At 42.4% G+C, this 6104-nt stretch overlaps 1 long non-coding RNA gene across 2 annotated transcripts; it reads right to left on the reverse strand.

Annotated features, from left to right (window-relative positions):
* Positions 1 to 3793: 3793 nt before the first annotated feature.
* LOC130387049 (uncharacterized) lies at positions 3794 to 6104 on the reverse strand. Of its 2 annotated transcripts, XR_008896278.1 has the most exons (5): positions 5299 to 6104; positions 4818 to 4967; positions 4194 to 4270; positions 4008 to 4089; positions 3794 to 3893 (listed from the first exon to the last, which is right to left on the reverse strand). It is a non-coding gene; the product is annotated as an uncharacterized LOC130387049 (long non-coding RNA). The 2 variants fall into 2 exon arrangements; XR_008896277.1 differs by having other exon boundaries at positions 4008 to 4270.

Below are 6104 nucleotides of genomic sequence, written 5' to 3' on the forward strand. Positions count from 1 at the left end.
CGTTGCCGGGCAGGTTTCAAAAAACATTCGCGCTCATGTTGCCAAAGACGAAATAACATTATACAGTTAACGGATCGCTAGATAACACTTGTTTTTACTTTATATTTGTATTGTATTTAATTGTTTAATCAAATTTAGCAAGTAAACTGAGTGTTTAAAGCAGGTCAAGGACGAAATAGCACAATATAGATAACGGATCGCTAGATAGATGGTTCGCGAATGTTCGTGAACCTTTCGAGTCATTCGACGCAATCGTCCGTTGCCAGGCAACGGACGAAGCGATCATCTGTTGCCAGGCAGATTTGGAGTGGATTACGTATGGATGACGCGCCCGGTACAAATTTGGCAGCCGGTACAAATTTAGTGTGACACTACCAGTAAGCCATGATTACCTAGCAAACCATGTAGCACCCACCACACTGACGTTGCCATTACTTTTGGTGATCTCGATTTTGCTACCTTTTTCTTTGGTCGCTAACTTAGCACTATAACTCAATGAATGGAATGCTTTGTGTAATTAAACATGAACAATGTCCTCTGTTTCCAATGTTTCCATTGTACACTTTATTCGCAAATGTTCTAATCTCGTTATCCTTCAGATGATTTCACCTGCTTTGCGTCTCTTAGACTGAGCGGCAATGCAGGCAGAGCGGGTTTGTTTGTTATCGACAGCGTTGCCAGATTGGGTAAATTTCCCGCCCACTGATAATTTTCCCAGCCTAAAGCGGTTAAAAGTAGCCCAATTGGGTGGGAAATCTGCCCAATCTGGCAGATCTAGGTTTTTGCAGAGCTATAGAGAGAGAGAGTTGCGACACGCTATGATCTCGCCGACAGGGTGGTCACGTGGTTGTCACGTGGTTCATGTTAGCCTCAATAGTTCCAAACACGCCGCGCAGTCAATGTTATTCTATGGGACGACAGCAGAGATTTCAATATTGAATGGTAAATATGAATGAAAAAAACCCATACAATTATTTGTCTGACTGTTATGGCATTATTGCATATTTGTTAATGTCAGTTTTACATTTAGAGTGGTAGGGGGACAACTGAAAGCTATCTATAAGTATTACTTAGATACGTTTTTAAGTTTGAGGGAAAGCTTCACGTTCGTGTTAGCATACTGGCTTAACCTTAACTTTTACCCTACATCTGTATTGAAATCAAGTATTCAAGATGTTTTACCATGATCATTTTAAGATATGAGCCACACAAAGTATCAAATATATTAAAGAATAACAACTCATTACGCTTCGATGAATGAAATAGTATTTTTTTTTTTATTAAACAATTAGTGTGACACGAACAAGTGAGTGCGATTGTGTGAACAGATTCAACAATGCACACAGCAGGGAACACTATATACTTAGGGCAAACCATTAACATATAACGTTGCAAATATAATAATAATAATATTAATACATAGGTTTTATATAGCGCTTTTCTCGGTACCCAAAGACGCTTTACAAAAAAACACAAAACAAAAAGGATACAAATGAACAGTACAGTACATACATGCATACATACAAATACTCCAAAAACAACAATACAGAGAAAGATAGGCCAATGAGAAAGAGAGAGGGTGAATTTTTTTTTTTTGTCAGGTGTTGTAAGCGATGTTGAAGAGATGTGTTTTGAGATGACTTTTGAAAGACTGCAGTGAATCAGAGTTACGGATGGCCAGGGGGATGGAGTTCCAGGGGGTAGGGGCGGCAATGGCAAAGGCTCTGTCCCCTATGGTGCGGTATTTGGTCCTGGTGATGGGGATGAGGGTGTTGGCAACAGTGGAGCGTGTTCGGAGTGTGGGTCAATGGGGCGTTGGAGGAGTTCTGTCAGGTATGAGGGGGCAAGGTTGTTTAGGGCTTTGTAGGTGGTGAGGAGGATCTTGAAATGTATGCGTTGTTTTACTGGAAGCCAATGAAGTTGACGTAGGACGGGCGTGATGTGTTCTCTGGAGGGAGTGTGGGTGAGCAGTCTAGCAGCGGAGTTTTGAACATATTGCAGTTTTTGAAGAACAGTGGAGGGGAGACCATACAGGATGCTATTGCAGTAGTCGAGTCTGGAGGTGATGAAGGCATGAATTAGTGTTTCAGCAGCTGAGAAGGAGAGAGTGGGTCGAAGGCGTGCTATGTTCCGGAGGTGGAAGAAGGATATTTTAGTGACGTGGTTAAGGGCTGGGCGATATGGAAAAAAACATATATCACGATATGGATTATTTTATATCACGATAGCGATATATATCACGATATGCCCTCTTACTCTACTGGATAGGGGTGTACTTAAAAGTGTGACTGTGATCCATCACGACCTGTACCACAATTACGCAGATTTCAGTTGTTCTCTTTATTTTCAGCATCACAAGAGGAACATGTTCATTCAATTGCTGCACACAAATTAAAAACATGGAACACAGCAGAACACACTATAACACACAGTATAATTTACTCTGAAAAGTGAAGGCTACTGCACGTGTGTGTGTGTGTGTGTGTGTGTGTGTGTGTGTGTGTGTGTGTGTGTGTGTGTGTGTGTGTGTGTGTGTGTGTGAACACAACACACACAGGTGCAGTAGCCTTCACTTTGGTTTTCCTTCAGAATAATTCATACTGTGTGTAGAGGTAGTACAGTAACCATCATATGGCAATTAATACATTCACTTCACTTAAGTGCACACGCTTCAGGTTTGAGACGAGAATTAAATAAACAAACAAAAAATAAAAGTGAATATAAATCTTAACTCTGCAACATTGTAGTGCAACATGTACAGAGGTTGGACAAAACACCCGTCATTTTAGTGTGGGAAGTTTCATGGCTCAAATGGACCAGCCTGTTGTCCAATCTTCATTAATTGCACATTGCACCAGTAAGGTGCTCACATTTTGAGCAAAACTGTGCTCTTACACTGCTAATTGAACCTTCAATTAGCAGTTTCACTTTTCTGGTGCAATGTGCAATTAATGAAGATTGGCCAACAGGCTGGTCCTCTTGAGCCATGAAACTTCCCACACTAAAATGACAGGTGTCTCAGTTATTTTGTCCAACCTCTGTACATGTTGCACTACAATGTTGCAGAGTTAAGATTTATATTCACTTTTATTTTTTGTCCTGTATAAAAATTGTAAACATCAGGACAGGTTTGAACAGAACTCTGTTTAAAGCATTAGGCCTAATTGAACAAATGTGCAAACATAAAGCACAAACAGTACAACACAAACAAACAAACAATTTAAAGAGGTAGAAACATATGTCAACATTACAGGTTTAGTGCAAGGAACACCAGTTGGTCTACGGTGTTTGGTTTCAGACAAGACCTCTTGCAAGTTATAATATTTCCACTTGCACTGAATGCCCTTTCCGACGAAGAGCTAGTGGCTTGAATGCATAAATACTTGTTGGCGAGCCTAGCCACAGATGGGAAAGTGACCTCGTGCTGCTTCCACCACTCCAGTGGGTCTGCCTCTGAAGCAGGCCCAGGTGCCTGGAGGTACATGGCGACCTCCAGTTCGATGCTTTCTCTGTTGCGCAGGCGGGTGTGGGCGCTGGCTGGAACTGCCTTCTTAAAGTAGCTGGCCAAGGTCTTTTTCTTTGTGGGAGGGTCATCTTCAGCAGCTTGGGAGCTTACTGCTCTTTGATCACTTGCTGGTGGCGCCGTGGCTCCCTCCACCATACCCAGCAGCTCTGTGACAGCTCGGTTCTTCATGTACTCCGCACGGTTTTCCCTCATGTAAGTTGTCTTGAACCTGGGGTCCACCAGTGTTGCCATGTCGAGGATGTTGTTTGTGGCTGCATCATCGTACTTCTCATTGAGGTATTTGAGCACACCTCCTTTGACTGCTTTGGTGAGCTCCGTTTCCCCTTTTTTGGGCTTTTTCTTGGGTGTAACACATGCAACCAACAGACTGCATGTAAATGACAATAAACAGTTTATTCTAATAATCTGTATATTCCAATAACCCAATTATTGCGGTAATGTAAACGGGCTCAATCTGTAATGTCCAGTGGCCACATCTCACCTTCTTATCTGCAAGGAGGACCTGTGAAAGGGCTTTCTCCTGCTCCAAGAACCGTGCAACCATCTGCTGGCGGGACCCCCACCTGGTGGGTGTTTCCGTGATTAACTGGTGGTGAGGCAAGCCCAGTGCTGCTTGGGCTTTGGCCAGTTCCCTTCTCCTCTTCCAAGAGTTGGAGAAGGCACTCACCACTCTCTTGCAGACACCCACTGCTCTCTCCACAGCCTGCCTTGTGGATGTTGGGGTGAGGTTTTTTAGAGAATTCTCTGTTGAAATCAAAAGAAAAAGTGATGTAATAACATATTTGACAGCATATTTTTTTCTATAATCATGGATCACTTAAATGAGTTATGGATTGTTTTAAAAAATAGATAGTAAGGGTATTATGATATGAATTTAAATTAATTTATTTAAATATATAAATGTATTGTTATATAAATATATAATATAACTATTACAATTTTTGTATTTTTGTTGCTATCCCTTTGCAATATTACTCTTTCATTCGAGGGGCCACTACAAATTTCTCCAATGGCCGTAAAAGTCCTTCGAGGGCTGTACTATGAACACAAACCAGGATTGCAGCCACCTTTAAAATAGACCCCACCTTCTCTAGGTCCCATGGATATAACTTAATTGTATTGCAAATGTAATTTCTAAGATTCCTTTACAAAATATGTCCATTTTAATGTTATGCAGCTTCACAGGAAATATATGTCAGCGGCCGGAGAAAACATCCTCAAGGCCCGTATATGACCCTCGAGACATAGGTTCCCCACCCCTAAGCCATTTTAAAGATTGTTTTACACTTACCGATGGCTAGCTGTAGACGGTGACCAAAGCACTGCAATCGTTCCCACTCATTCAGGTCCATGGCACAGATGTTATTTGATGCATTGTCTGTGGTGACACAGACAAGATTGCCTTCTTCCAGTCCCCATGACTCCAAGGCATCTCTCAGACCTAGACAGACAGACAGATAGAATAAGTAAGAATCACTACAATTGACATAAGACAGCCATGAACACAGATATGCTGTTTTACAATATCTATGAATGATATCTATAAATAATTATGGACCCCTGGCAGTCACGTGACTAGAATTACATGACGAGACCTACAGACATTAGTTCCTAAGTGTATGGAGAGAACTCTAATAGGAAATTCGGAATAACATACTTGTGCTGTACAATCACACAGTTCATTGGTGTAAGCATATTAGTAAAAAGTTAGTAAAATAGTAGTAGTAAAACTTGCGAAAGCATAAAAGTGCATAGCAATGTCAGGCTCATACCTTGGGCGAGTATCACTCCCGTATGGTCGTCAGGAAAGTACACAGTCTGTAGACAGCGGCCGCGGAGGGTCCAGTCCTTGATGAAGTGGATCGTTAAACTCATATAGGGCTGTGTTGCTCTGCTCATCCACATGTCCGTCGTCAAGGCATATTTCGTTGCACTGCATACCTCTCTCTCCACTTCTGCCCGACAACTAGCATACAAGTTAGGCAACTCCACTTTGCTAAAGTGCTTCCGACTGGGCATCACGTACCTCGGATCGAGTGTGTGGATGAGGTCCCGAAAGCTGTCTTTCTCGACATCTCAACATAAACGGGAGCCATGCCTTTACAGATGTAGCGTGAAATGGCACCTGTGATCTGCTTGTGTCGCTGAGACGTCTTTTCATATTGCGTGCCTTTGGCGAATGCTTCCTTTAGCTTTGGCTGGCTGTATTTCTTTCCAGAGCCTCCTGCAGTTCCATCCCTTGTTTGTTTTGATCGGAGTAGTTGGAGTTTTCCGTGTTCTTCTTCGTGATTTTTCTTCAGGTGGTAAAAGAGGTTGGAAGTATTCGCATCAGGCGCAGGAACGACTTTATCGCACAGTTTACATATCGGCTGCGTTTGTTCTGTATCAGAGGGCTTAAATCCGAAATGAAGCCAAACCACTGAGCTGCCCCCCCTTTTCGGCAAAAGCGGTATTTGTTGTGTCTGTGCAACCGTTTTGGATTGTATAACAGCGGCTGTGGTAACAGTTGCACCTTCCTGCAGCGCGTCCATCATTCATTTTTTTTCAACCCAGAATTAAATATCGCGGGCTCTCACCG

Source organism: Gadus chalcogrammus, chromosome 8 (assembly GCF_026213295.1).
Source record: "Gadus chalcogrammus isolate NIFS_2021 chromosome 8, NIFS_Gcha_1.0, whole genome shotgun sequence".
NCBI classification, from domain to species: domain Eukaryota; kingdom Metazoa; phylum Chordata; class Actinopteri; order Gadiformes; family Gadidae; genus Gadus; species Gadus chalcogrammus.